Source organism: Scyliorhinus torazame, chromosome 14, assembly GCF_047496885.1.
Source record: "Scyliorhinus torazame isolate Kashiwa2021f chromosome 14, sScyTor2.1, whole genome shotgun sequence".
NCBI classification, from domain to species: Eukaryota; Metazoa; Chordata; class Chondrichthyes; order Carcharhiniformes; family Scyliorhinidae; genus Scyliorhinus; species Scyliorhinus torazame.
The window spans coordinates 127,724,270-127,739,468 of record NC_092720.1 but is presented as its reverse complement, the minus strand read 5'-3'; the positions used below and the strand labels follow the sequence as shown (position 1 = coordinate 127,739,468).

Sequence of the window (15,199 nt, the reverse complement as noted above, 5' to 3'; positions counted from 1 at the left end):
GATCGCTGTAAATAACCCAAAATCCTTAAGGATCACAATAAAAGAGCAGCCATTTCCTGGTATTTTATCCACTTTTTCAATTTATTGCTACCTTTTTCTAAAGTGTGTTTAATGTGTTCAACCTCCCCATACCCGATCCAGAGTGTGCTGCCTTTCTCTCACTTAAAATTACACACCACGAAGCTGCTACATCAACAACCACAAGGAGATGGGACCCCTCGGGCAGAGCAGCCGTGGGCATGGCTCGCACATAGAGCAAGCCGTGGGTGCAGCTCCCATGCAGTGCAGCAGTGGCTGGAGCTCGCAAGTAGAAGTGGCACTAGCTCAGAGCAACATTAAGTGGAGAGTCATATATCCAAGACATTGTGGAAATAGATTGGTGTCTCGAGTGGTAATAAAACAGTAATGTAAAACTGGACTGACTGCTTGAGAATGGTGATCAGCACAAGACATTCGGTGAGGTGGACTTTGTAATATTCAGGACATTGCACCTTTACCTCACCTACCTTTGTTAGAGTTCAGATGAAAGTTTGCTGGTCGATCAGCTTCTGTTTAAAATGAGTTCAGCTCGTTTCCATCCAGTTCACACAGCACAAATAATTGACAGTCTCATCCTTAGGTGCATAAAAATAGCAGGGACTCTGATGACAGGATTTTGACCTGAAACATTCACTGTTTCTCTCCATAGATGCTGCCTAACCTGCTGAGTGAGATTTTCTATTGGGATAGGTGTGGATTGTTAAATTTAAAATAGTACAGTGAACAGAGAATACTATTCTGAGGCTGGGACTGAGGCATTGTGTTGAGTGGAGGCGAGAGAGTGGAGCTCTCTGCTATTTTGAGAAAATTTAACAAGAGGTTAAATAGTTTATGTAGTTGCTGAGGGACATATTAAAGCTTGGGGCAGCCACTGCAAATGTTCAATGGAGAAAGGCCACAGGCTTAAGACCTGCCTGCCTTAGTGCTTTGACAGCTGGTAACTTTGTTGACCCTCTAATGGCTGTATGCCTGACATTGAATGCATATAGCAAATATTACATGTATTATATGTAGGTGGATTGGCCATGCTAAATTGCCCTTAGTGTCCAAAATTCCCCTTCGTGTTGGGTGGGGTTACTGGGGATAGGGCGGAGTTGTGGGCTTGGATAGGGTGCTCTTTCCAAGAACCAGTGCAGACTCGATGGGCCGAATGGCCTCCTTCTGCACTGTAAATTCTATGAATACGCTATGAATTGTATTGAGGCACCTCAAAAGTGAAAAATATTCCACAGAGAAAAGTGGAATATTATTGCACTTTCTGTAATGTCAAATTTGAAATGCACTTTTTGATATTTTATGAATAAATTAAACTTTTTGAAGAGAAAAAGGTCACTAGCCGAAGTCAGTTGGTATCTCTCTTGAAAATGGGGAATTTGTTTCAGAATACCAGAGCTATACCAGCTCCAACTTCCAGAGCAACGCCCACTACAACACTGACATCTATTGGGGCAGATTATGAAAAGGCATTTCTATCCTATAGGCCTCTGTACCTGTAGTTCAATCAAGTATTAAAGGTCCCGCAGCACTATTCAAAGAAGCACAGGGAATTCGTTCACTGTCCTGGCCAACAATACTCCCGAGCTACACATCATCCAAAACAGGTTATTGATTATTTATCGCACTGCCATTTGGGGAACCTGAAGACATGTAAAGCTTTGTCAGGTTTCTGTACATGGCAAGCACAGCTTTACAAGTCATTCATAGTACATAGGATACACCTCAGGGACACGATTAAAGGCTTGCAAGTTAATTCCTTCTGTTCCTTCCAATACAACCTGTAGTGTTAACCCCTAAACAGCTTCACACCCCACTACACTAGCCCTAAAATAGGGTCAACCTCCTCATTACACTCTCTTCTCCACCCCACCTCCACTACACCAGCCCTTAAGGTTCACCCTCTGCACTACACCAGCCCCTGAACAGTGTCATGTGCTGGTTCAGGGGAAATTTGATAGTGGCATACAAGATTATGACAGGTTTGTAAAAGCCACACAAAAGAAAGTTGTTCCTATTAGCTGATGGTAGAAGGACTAGGGGCAGATAGATTGAAGTTTGGGGGCAAAAGATGCAGGGGGTAGTGAGGAGGAACCTTTTACGCAACAAGTGGTAATGACCTGCCACTCACTGTGCCTATGAGGGTGGCGGAAGCAGGGACGATTAAAGATTTTGAAAGGGAATTGGATGGGTACTTGAGGGAACTAAAACTTCATGGGCTACCAGATAGAGTGGTGCAATTGGATTGATTGGAGTGCTCTGCAGAGAGCTGACAAGGACTTGATGGGCTGATAATGAACTATTTAAACAGGTCACTACTGGTCAGCTATGTAAAATTTTTAATTGAAGAACACTAATAAGAAGCAATTTATTATCTACAATGTACGTTTATTCCTCTTCCCCATCTTTTTAAAAAATAAATTTAGAGTACCCAATTATTTTTTTATCCAATTAAGGGGCAATTTAGCGTGGGTTCAATTGGGTTGTGGGGGTGAAACCCACGCAGACACGGGGAGAATGTGCAAACTCCACAAGGACAGTGACACAGGGCCGGGATTCGAACCCGGCTCCTCAGCGCCGTTGTCCCAGTGCTAACCACTGTGCCACATGCCGCCCCTTCTCCATCTTTGAAGGTTCTTTTTGCCACATTTAGCCAACTTTTTTTTGATGGAATAGCCTCAACCTGTGAATGGTGGGCATTTACTATTGGAGTTTAGCTCGAAATTCTCAAAGTATGTCAATGGTATTCAATCTGGAGCAGAGTAAGGAAACAGTTTCGTGGGCATGGGCTGTGTAGGTCAAATGGAGCGATTGGCTATTCACCAGTTTATCCGAAACTAAAGCAGAACCCAATGAAAATGTACAATTTGGGGAATTTTATTTCAAATACATGCGATTTGTGATATTTATATGAATTTTGAACCCTATGGTAAATTCGGGAATTAGCTCATCAAAGAAGAGAAAGGTAGATGGTAAATATTTAAGAAAGAGTGGGTTTGTCTAAATTTTGTTTTCCCAATGTGAGTGGAAAGGTTGTGTGCTTAATTTTCAAAGTCTGGCAAAGTTCAAAGGATACAATCTGAATTGGCATTTTGAGAGTGAACATGCATCCAAATATTAGAACAGGTCTGCCAAAAAATAAGCAAACGGAGCTGATGACATGGATATTTGTATGCAAAAGTGCACCTTTTACAGAGAACTGAGAACATCAGAACAAACAGAAATAAGAAATTGGAGCAGGAGTAGGTCAGTTGGCCCCTTGAGCCTGTTCTGCCATTCAATAAGATCACGCCTGATCTAATTGTGGCCTTAACTCCACATTCCTGCCTTTCGCCCATTCCTGTAATCTTGAACTCCCTTGTAGATCAAAAAAAATCTAACTCAACCTTGAGAATTTACTCAGTGACCCAGCTTCCATTGCTCTCTAGTGATATGGGGATAGTGCCAGAAAATGGCATTGACCTAGATGATGAACCATTATCTAATTGAATGGCGGTGCAAGCATGAGGAGGCACCTGCACCTATTTCCTGTTCCTTTGTAGAATGAGAGATCCCTTATTTTGAAATGGTGCCCCCTAGTTCTAGATTCCCCCACTGGGAGAAACATGCTCTCACAGCATCCACTCTGCCAAGTCCCCTCAGAAACCTTTGTTTAAATAAGATTACCTCTCTTTCATCTAAACTCCAATGAGTACAGGCCCAACCTGATCAACCTTTCCTCATAAGGCAAGCCCTTCATCCCAGGAATCAACTGAATGAACACTCTTCGAACTGCCTCCGATGCAAGTGTGTCCCTCTTAAAATAAGGCCACCCCACTATCAGCAATTCAGGATGGAATTAGGAGAAATAGATAAGTTGTTGGTGGGAAAATTCTGTGTCTCACATTATATGGTTGTGGGACACTCATGCGGGAATTCTGCTTTTTACAATATATAACTAATTCTTAACCATGTTGCAAATTATATCTAACCCTGCAGCTCAATGTATTTTCTGTGTCTTCTACTGAAAATAGCAGCTCTGTGCAAAAAAAATGACTCATCACCAGGTGCATACTTCAAAACAATGGATTATTGACAAACTTTGTCCAAGGTCTGCATGCCTTAAGTTATCTATAACTGCCCGGCTAGCTACAAGCTGAGAAATTAGCAACAGGAAGAGGCTGTAGGTTACGAACCATTTATGGCATGGACTGAGATAATGGAGAAGTGACCAGTTGCATGTAATGAATTGTGATGCGAATAAAGTTGATTGGCTGTATGTAAATGCGATTACAAACTAATTTTGTTTTTAAAATCTGTATATTAACCCTGTGTGAACCTTAGCTCAAGTGAGAAAGAGTGCTGTCTAAAGGCTGAGGAGCCACAGATCTTTCTCCCAGAGCTCTGATATAATAAACTGCTTCTTTACTCATTCAAAGGCCTTCATGTGAATATTTTCACTCTAACAAAGTGATTGCATACAAAATCAGCAAGAATAAAAAATCACTCTGAAGAAGAATTTAGAAAGGAACGTGTGGAAAATCTGCCATGATTTTGCATCCAGACAAGAATAAGTATTTGGAAACATTTTCTCGTCATGGTTGAAATATTGAGGAATGTATTGAGGATATCGCCAAGAACCTGGATATGCAGTTGAAAAGTTAGGGACACAAATTCTTCTATTTCACATTGGGCCCCATGAGAGTTGCAATGCTAAAGATATTAAAGGCTCAGTCGCCTTTTTTCAGTCGGGGCACCACTGTAGCCATCTGGGATGGCCACTTACAAAGAAACATGGACATTTGCAAAGACTCATGGGAAATATGGCCAATACAAGATTCAGGCAGGCTCAGTGCCTAAATGTATATTTGTAAGCAGAGAACCAGACAGCATCGAAACCCCCAGCCGATTTGCATTCTAATGACCCATTTCCCCAAGACAAAGGACTGGTACTCAGGTATCCGATACAATTCCAGACACATCGGCGCCACTCTCTTTATTCAGGAAGCATAAACAGCAAGGTCAATGACCGCTTAGGACACGCCCAGCCATCAAGGCACCCGCCCTTTATTGGCTCAGATCGAAGGCAGTAATCGAAGTCTGCCGAATTATTGGGTCCAAACCTAAGGACCGCCCAAAAGAGCGCGAAACACCCCAAGGATAAAGAGAGACACTGCCATGTGTTCGATCTCTTTTGGACCTGGCACTCTGGCAACGTCTATCCCCAACTGCAGCACCACGACCAGAAGCAAGTCCAAGTTCAACGCTCACTACCAGATGGATGAGCCCAGCTGAACCGCAGTTACTTCTCCAGACCCAGCAGATCCAGATTTGAACAAAGGCCACTGTTCCTATGATCTAAGCCAGGTGCCTGAAGTTAAGTACAGGTTGTCATAGTGTTAGGTGCAATTTAGCTCGTAGTGTTTATGTTGCATGTATAAGTTAATCTTGTGTGTAAATAAAGTATTACTGAACTTGAACTAACTGGTTGTTGGGTCTTTGATCGATATCAGATTGTACCTTGTGGTATCATTTGATGCCTGGCGACTCTGAAAGCAATATAATATCAATATTTTGACAAAAGAAGGGCAACCTTATTGACTGCCATATTTATAGCGAGTAAATACATCAACATTATTGGCGACCCAGATGAGACTCGACCCAGAAGTGATTGTCACTCCGAGAGAACCCACAAAACGTTTGAATTAGAAACCCAATGGAAAAGTGAAAGAAACCACAAGTGTAAGACCAGTATTGATCAAACCTCCAAGATTTGGAAGTGTGTAGTAATTTGCATGCGTACTAACAGGGATATAAGGTAAACTCGTTACATTTTGTTGCGTAAAACTTTTGGGAGTTGTGTGAACCGGAAAATAGCTTAAGTCATACCCGCTGATTGCATCGTCGCTTCATTCCCCCCTGTCCCAAATTCACGGTAGAGATACAGAGATTACGGTAGGAAAAAACAATCATAGAAATGGCAATGAAGGCAATGGAACGCCTTATGTACCCACAGGAACCAGAGGTCGCAGCGACCAATAGAGCAGAGCAGTGTCTCATATGGGAAGAAGAAATTAGGAAGTACCTAAAGGAGAAAAGATGGCCCCTATGGTCTGAGTTTTGTGCAAATGAAGAGACAGGTCCTGGTAGTACAGGACAAACTTGGTGGGATAACCTGACCGAGATCCATAAAAAGTGTTTAGGTAAAGTTCGTAAGCCGATGGCAATCATGTCCTGTTTGGCACAATTGCGAGGCACAGAGGAGGTTGTGAGGACGCTCTGCAGAAAGCTTGTAGAGAGAGTAATGAGGGAAAAGTTAGTGAGTGCAAAAAAGTAAATGAGCAACTCCGAGAGCAGCTAACAGCGAAATACAAGGAGATGGCTGATGTCAAACGGGCACACCAATCTTGGCTAGCTTTCAGACACAATATGATAAGGCCTACCAAGACACGCAACGCGCAGTTTTGGCAAGGGAAGAAACGGAACACCAAGTAGAGCAATTAAAGAAGCAATGCAAGGACTTAAAGGCAGCCCTACGAGCACTCCACAGTTCCACAACGGAACAAAGGCAGAGTTCGGCAGACCACGCCAAATGCGGGCAGCGAATTTCACGGTTACAGTCACTGCTCTCAGTGCAAAATGGTTTCAGAGACACCTTTGGACCAAATTTAGACCAGGAAGATGGCCCCGATTGGCATGAACTTAATGAAACTGCCCATCGATACGTAAACGGAACAGAGATTCAGAATAGAACCCCCCAGGCCCTGAAAAGGAAAGCACCAGCACCACCGACTGCAAATGAATCCAGTCACCACGCAACGCAGGGTACTGACAGATTTTGTGTACATCACCCCACTAACCATTACCCAGTTAAGGGATGCCCGTGATAAAATAGAAACCTTTCAACCCACATCATACCCACACCATTTCTTTGAGCGAGTTAGACAACAGACAGTCATGCACGGTCTGGACAAACAGGATCAAGTGAAACCCATAGTAATGAGCCTTGACCCATCTGTTAGTTCAGCCCTTCCCGACCTACAAAATGTAGGAGGAGGTAGTCTCTAGGATAGGAAGACAGCTGTCCTAGATGCAATTGGCTATAATAGAGGAGATCCCGTAGAAGGACTCAACCGATGTAGGCAGAAGAAAGGAGAGCAAACAACAGCATTTGCTGGACGCCTCTGGATACACTTCACAGCAGTATTTGGAGATTTAGCCCGCGGCCATTTAACTGCAGACAATACGGCCAAATGGACCTGTATTTTAGTCTCCCACGCCACAGATGCAGGACAAAAAGCATATGCAAATTATGACCCCATAGACGCCACACACAATGAAGTGTGGGTTCTGAAGAGACTCTCTAGAGCTTGGGAACAATCCCTACATAAAAAGGCAGAGCAGGAAAGGTAGAAGCAAACATGAATCCAGTAAGGACACACCAAGTCCCCGCATGGGTAAATGAGAGTAGAAATGACACACAGCACCATAAAGCACAGGGATTGTGTACAGAAGGGATATTACGCCCGAGAATGCAATGCCCCCCCGAACCAGCAACGGAATCAGCACGCAAATACCCCACATAGGAACAATGCCAGGCCTATCCAGAGTTAGCGCCCGTTCAGATAATTTGGCCATAAATGGCATCGATTGACTGTGTTCGGACTCCCCAACTTGGGTCTGCGACACACTCTGGGACAAGTCCGGAAGATCGGGAGTCACAGGCACAGTCCCGGGACACCCCGTAGAGTTCCTTTGGGACACAGGAGGGTCCTGAACCACGTTAAACTCCTCCACAATGTACCAGCGAGATATATGGCCCACTACAGACACTATCACTCTTAGTGGATTTACAGGACTCCTCCAGCAGGGACACATTACGGCCCCTGTGGATATTCAGATTGGTAACATTCGAACCAAGCACTCAAGTCGTTTTAGTAGAGTTACCCCAGACAGCAGAGCATATCTTGGGGATAGATTTCATGAGCTCACACAATCTTTCTTTTGACCCCGTGAATAAGTGTGTGTGGAAAATGGCTAGAGCAGCACGATCCCCCGCCACACTCACAGTAGGAGACTGCGAACACAGGATTAGCACAGTGGGAGATTACTGGTTTGCTCCACAAACCATTCCCACAGACAAAACAATTAGGGAAGTCTTAAAGAAACACAAAGCATCTTTTGCCCAGCACAAGCATGATTGCGGTAAAATTCGAGAAATGGTCACCATTACAGGTCCTGATCCTAAGCCCCAGAAACAATACGGTTTTCCACAGCAAGCAGAGGGAGAAATAGCTACGGTAATTCAAAGTTTATTGGATCAAGGTGTAATCCGGCCCGTAGCCTCAACAAACAATGCCCTGATTTGGCCCGTAATAAAACCAGATGGTTCATGGAGACTGACCATCGACTATAGAGAACTCAATAAAGTAACTCCATTAGCAGCCCCCACCGTTGCCACGAGTCCCGAGACCATGTTAAAGCAGGGACTACAGTCAAAATATTTTACGGTTCTGGACATTAGCAATGGCTTTTGGTCCATTCCATTGGATAAAAATTGCCAGTATAAATTTGCGTTCACCTTCCAGGTACAGCAATACACGTGGACATGCCTTCCACAAGGTTTCCACAACTCCCCCTCCATTTTTCACAGACAATTGGCGAATGGATTATCGAAATTTTCCCGACCCGAATGCCTCATTCAGTATGTGGACGACTTGCTCCTACAGACTGACACCAAGGAAGAGCACATTTCGCTTCTTTCTGAACTATTAGGTCTCCTAAAAGAAATTGGATGTAAAGTCAACTCCAAAAAAGCCCAAATTCTCCAAGAAAAGGTCATTTATTTAGGAACAGTTATAACGCATGGTAAACGTGAGGTAAGAGCAAAAACGTATTGATTCAATTGTTAAATTGCCCTTGCCCCATAATGTTACAGCACTCCGGTCATTTTTAGGACTGGTTGGTTATTGCAGGAACCATATAGACAGTTTCGCCACAAATGCAGCCCCATTTTCCGAACTCCTTAAGAAACAGGCCCCATGGAAATGGCTTCCACAGCACATGGATGCCATCAATGCACTAAAACGTGCCCTAGGTACAGCTCCCGCTATGCAGGCACCAGACCCACACTCCCCATATGCAATAGAGGTAGTGACTACCGACCGAACCCTTTCGGCCTACTTCTCCAGGAAAGGCACGGCCGTTTAGGACCTGTAGCCTATGCCTCACGAGTTTTAAATCGGGTAGAGCAAGGATTTGCAGCCTACGAAAGGCACTTGCTCGCAGTTTTTTGGGCTGTTCAGTACTTCGCGTACATAACAGGACACAACCCTGTAACCATTTTGACCGAGCACACCCCAACACAGCTACTGTTAGACAGTAGGCTGAAGGATGGTACAGTTAGCCAAATTAGAGCAGCGCGCTGGACCCTACTCCTACAAGGACGCGACATCACAGTGAAAAGGACAAAGACACACGTTTTTGGCAGATAATTTACAGTATGCAGGAACCCCACGAGTGTGAAATCATTGCAGCCAGGCACAACACAGGACCCTTTATTCCTAAATCGTTACTGACAAAAGCAGACATCAGACCACAGAGAACCCAGCCACAGATAATTCTCTAAAAATCTATGTAGATGGCTCCTCCACCATTGATAATGGGAAAAGGATTACAGGATGTGGCATCTATGTAGAAGACGTGCAGGGATGCGCATTAGAGGAGATATCATTAAAGTTACCAGGACATTTAGGTTTGCAGGCAGCCGTGTTAGCAGCCATCGCATACATTGTACAGCATCCAAATTTGTTCCCGACCCCCGCAGATATATATTCGGACAGTCTATATGTCTGCAACAGTTTGACGGAATTCCTGCCCGTGGGAATCTAGAGGATTTATATCCGCCGACAGTAAACCCTACCCTCAGCGCCATTACTAAAGCACATTCTCGAAGAAGCTAAAGACCGCAAATATGGCATCATAAAGGTTAGAAGCCATCATCGTTCCTCCCCACCTGGTAATGTAAAAGCAGACGCCCTAGCAAAAGCTGGATCACGACATGGTCACTTTTGGCAACACCCGCCCCGAGAGTGCCCCAGTACTTGCAGTCCAGGTCTCACAGACCAATATTCAAGATTTAGCACAGGCGCAACAAGCAGATGACACGCTTAAGGACATTTTAAAAGGTGATTACCCAGCACCCTTCAACAAATTCAAATACACTTTAACGATTCAGGACGGAATTATATTAAAGAATAGTATTTATGTGGTCCCCACCCAGGACAGGAACCAGATTATTTGTCAATTTCATGACAGACACGGACATCAAAGGATAGAAACCCCCCTAGCCCACCTAAGACCTCTGCTGGTGGCCCGATTTAAAACCAGATGTCACCCATTACATTGAAAACTTTAATTTGCGCTCAGAACAACCCAGACAGATACGCAAAGAAAGGTCAGCAAAGACACACCCGCCCTGTTAATGGCCCATGGACGAACTTGCAGTTAGATTATATTGGTCCCCTTTCCCCTGCAGAAATGGTTTTAAATATGTGTTGTTGGTAGTGATCGATACCTTCACGAAATGGGTGGAAGCATTTCCTTCCAGGACAAACACGGCTAAAGCGACAGCAAAAATTCTAACTCAACAAATATTTACAAGATGGGCACTCTCCTGTAGTATTGAGTCGGACCAAGGTCTCATTTTGCAGGAACTGTGATGAAAGATGTTCTCACAATTTTTGGCATTAAACAAAAGTTTCATATTGCCCATCACCCACAATCCAGCGGCATTGTGGAATGCATGAACCGAACCCTAAAAATGATTAGGAAAATGGTGCAACAGCACAACACGACATGGGACACAGTTCTCCTATTTGCACTGATGTTTATTAGAAACACAGTGTCGAGTTCAACAGGCTACACCCCCCACAGCTTTATGACCAGATGACCCATGAAGGGTACCGAGTATTTATTTGGACTTGATTTGGCCATCCCCACAGTCATCGCCCTTAGCCGAGAAAAAGCGGTCCAACAAGTAATGGAAAATATTAAAGCAGTACAGCTCGCTGCAGCTGTTTGACTAGGCGCTAGGAAAAAGCAGAGTAAGGCCTGCTTTGGTAAAACAGTACACCCGGTAGAATATACAGTTGGACAGCAGGTGAAGGTCTCCCTATACAATCTGAGTTCATTCCTCTCCCCCAAATTTGCAGGACCTACTCGATTTCTGATAAAGTAAGCCCCTCAGTATATAAAATTATGTATTCAAACGGAAAATCAGGATGGTTTCATATAAACCAACTTAAGGTTTATGGAACGCAATGCAGCCACTCACACCACATTTCACAAACAATAGCAGACAACGACAACCCGCCCACTGGCAACATAATCCAACCCTCCCCCAGCCAGGACAGCACGTCCACAGACATGACTTTGACCCAGGGACGAGTTTCCACCTCGGTCTTGATTCGGCCGATAGCGAGAGCGACAGCACAACGGACTTACTCGAGATCCCCGACCAATGGCAAAACAGACCAGGCCCCAGTCACTACAGCCCCAGTAACACCGACCAAGATATGTTTGGCCCCTCAGATACCATTTATTTGCCTCAACCAGAACCAGACCACCGCCCGACGATACAACTTCCCCCTTTACCAAGAAACAATGGCACCGCGATAACTCGTCGGTTGACAAATGATGAAATGGATCCCACGACGGCCCATGCGGCCATGGCACAGAAACGCCAGACAAGAGTTTGGCAACCGGGAGATGGTGATGACTCAGAGTCTGACTCCCACCATGCTAACCCCTTTATGACCCTTTTCGGAATGGAACCCTGAGGTGTCCAGATGATGAGAGAAAGGAACCGATTGAGATTTATGGTGTCCTATTTTCTGATGGAGCCTGCCCACTTTTGTTTCTTTAATTTGTTATTTTTAAATGTTGAATGTTTGTCTTTTGTATGACTATGTGTCGACCTCTCACTAAATTTTTTGATAGTTTATTCTTTCAATCTCATGCTAAATTTCTTGATGCAGTCATAACTACTCTTTTGACGCCAAAATGGTTAAAGGAACAAGTTTGTCGGAAGTCCACAGATATTCAAATTCGATCCGTTCTTGTAAGGTCACCCAGGCAGTGGAGTAACGGCACTAATCCCTGCCCTGCCGGAGGGCCCCCTATGTATTTGGTCAGCCAAGCTCGGGTAGTGGAGCAACGGCACTGATCACCGCCCTACCCGGGGATTCCACCCATTACATGTCCCAAATTCTTTTCAAAACTCTTTTAGCGTGGTTTAAAGAATGCACTTTGCCACAGGTCTTTTTGCTTCGGTCGCTACCCCCAACTGCTATTTATATATTCAACACACTTGGTTGAAACAAAATCTGCTGTTATGGAAAACTACCTCAACACTGGACAGGAAATTGTCCGCCCACTCAACACATCGACCACAGGCGGCGAGATTGCTCGCACTGTGACAGAATTATTTTTCTCGGATGTCTCGTCTCCAAAACGGTTGTTTTTTTTTAAAAAAAAAGTGGGAATCACACATGGTGATAATTCTAATGGGAAATTGATATTAAGGAGAAACGGACAAAAGAGATATTAAACAAAGGTAATAATAGATATTATGCTTGCACCCCCAGGAATATACAAGGCTACAAAGAACAAAAGGCAAAATGAAGACAGAACTCATGACCTCCATCATGATCATCGTTGGATCCCTACAGTTGCGCGCGTTGACGGCCCCTGTAACCCACAGCAAATTGACCCCAAACACAACCATACCACACAATACCCCTAGCCCGGACGCCACATCTCACATGGAAATAAACATTGATACCCCCACATGGTGCGATAATATCATAAAATGGTATTCCCTCTCATACACGGTAGAAGCCCTATTAGTTATTGCAATACTATGCAGTGTCGTTCAGACACTTAGACTTCGGAAATGGCGAAGGAGAGCCTCCTGCTCCCCAATATATACACTCAGAGCCCCTTTTCTCGGACTTCAACAGACCCCACACACTTTTTGAACCCTTTTTCTGACTACTAAATTCCGCGGTTTTCAATAAAAGTTGCATTTTCTGTAAATGTGATAAGTTTCAGTCGAAATGTGATGCTGCTATTGTTTATTTTGTACTGTAATATAAGTTATTTTGGTTATTAGCTAGCAGCATAAGTGTAGTTTCGGTAAGGACAGTTAGAGGTTCCCCTTTGTGTAAAGAAGTTAAATGAATGATTGAATGTTATAGTGCCCCCTTAGAATTTTTATAGATGTGTGATGTATGAAAAACTTAGGTAAATGTTCCAATCCATAGGACAGAGTAGTATAGAACCTGTCCTTGATTAAGGGTACCCGGCACAGCACAGAACAGATGAAAATTTAGTAGTGTGATTCACCACGCTTCGCGTTTAGGATCAAGAGGACGGACTGTAGCCATCTGGGATGGCCACTTACAAAGAAACATGGACATTTGCAAAGACTCATGGGAAATATGGCCAATACAAGATTCAGGCAGGCTCAGAGCCTAAATGTATATTTGTAAGCAGAGAACCAGACAGCATCGAAACCCCCAGCCGATTTGCATTCTAATGACCCATTTCCCCAAGACAAAGGACTGGTACTCAGGTATCCGATATAATTCCAGACACATCGGCGCCACTCCCTTTGCTCAGGAAGCATAAACAGCAAGGTCAATGGCCGCTTAGGACACGCCCAGCCATCAAGGCACCCGCCCTTTATTGGCTCAGATCGAAGGCAGTGATTGAAGTCTGCCGAATTATTGGGTCCAAACCTAAGGACCGCCCAAAAGAGCGTGAAACCCTCAAGGATAAAGAGAGACACTGCCATGTGTTCGATCTCTTTTGGACCTGGCACTCTGGCCACGTCTATCCCCAACTGCAGCACCACGACCAGAAGTTAAGTACAGGTTCTTATAGGGTTAGGTGTAATTTAGCTCGTAGTGTTTATGTTGCATGTATAAGTTAATCTTGTGTGTAAATAAAGTATTACTGAACTTGAAATAACTAACTGGTTGTTGGGTCTTTGATCGATATCCGGTTGAGCCTTGTGGTATCATTTGATAACTGGAGACTCTGAGAGCAATATAATATCAATATCTAGACAAAAGTGCAACCTTATTGACTGCCATATTTATAGCGAGTAAATACAGCAATACCATCAAAATCCCCAAGCTTGCAGAAGAGTTGGCATCAATGCAGTTAAGGATTTATTGCATGGCAAAATTAGGAATGGAGTGGGAAAAAATGGAAAGTTTGACAATTGACGGAAGCCCAAATCTGACAAAGCAAGTATGTTGGATTACTGAAAAGACCACGTGAGAAAAAGAAATCCAAAACATGAGTATTTTTCTATATTGTGTCCTTAGTTTGGATCACTTAATCTCTGCATGCCCACAGCCCATTAGCATCTGCTATGGTCTGTGCACCTGTTAATTCATTCAGTCTTGTTTTTAAGATGACAATCTTTCATGACTTTGAACACCTCTTTTAAATCTCCCCTCAACCTTCTCTGCTCCAAGGAGAACAAACCCAGCTTCACCTTTCTAAATCCCTTATCTCTCGATGCTGCTAACTTTTGCTGGGATCATGTTCCCTCTGCTATGTTGTCCAATTTAAATTCAATAAATCTGGAATTTAAAACTAGTCTCAGTAACGGTGACCGTGAAACTCTCATTGATCGTCATAAAAACCCATTCGGTTCACGAATGCTCCTTTAGGGAAGGGATTCTGCCATCCTTATTTAGTCTGGTCGACACGTGACGCCAGACCCACAACAATGTAATTGACTCATAACTAGTCACTGAAATGTTCTGCGCCAGGCAACCAGGGATGGACAAAAAATGTTGGCTTTGCAAGTGATGCCCACATCCCAGAAAGGATGTAGAATGAAAACAGCCATTACCTCAGTCGCAAGAGGGTATGGAGCAAATTTACAAAGATGTTTTCAAAAATTGAATCTTTCTCAGCTGGAATGGTTTTCTTTGGAACAGAAAGGAGATTTAACAAAGGTGTGAATAGGAACCTCGGTAGAGTGGATAGGACAGACCCATTCCCCTGAGCAGGGACGTCAGCAAACCAGGAGGCATAGATTTAAAGCATTTAAATTTATTTGAAGAGGATTAGAAGGGGAGTTGAGAGAAATGTATTCACCCAGAGA

At 43.9% G+C, this 15,199-nt stretch overlaps 1 long non-coding RNA gene across 1 annotated transcript in view; it reads left to right on the top strand.

The window, feature by feature from the left end:
• Window positions 1–14,046, top strand: part of LOC140390029 (uncharacterized) — a 36,100-nt gene extending 22,054 nt beyond the window's left edge. The window contains exon 2 of the long non-coding RNA XR_011934538.1: window positions 12,660–14,046. This is a non-coding gene — a long non-coding RNA (uncharacterized lncRNA). The remainder of the gene's footprint in view (window positions 1–12,659) is intronic.
• The last annotated feature ends 1,153 nt before the right edge of the window (window positions 14,047–15,199 follow it).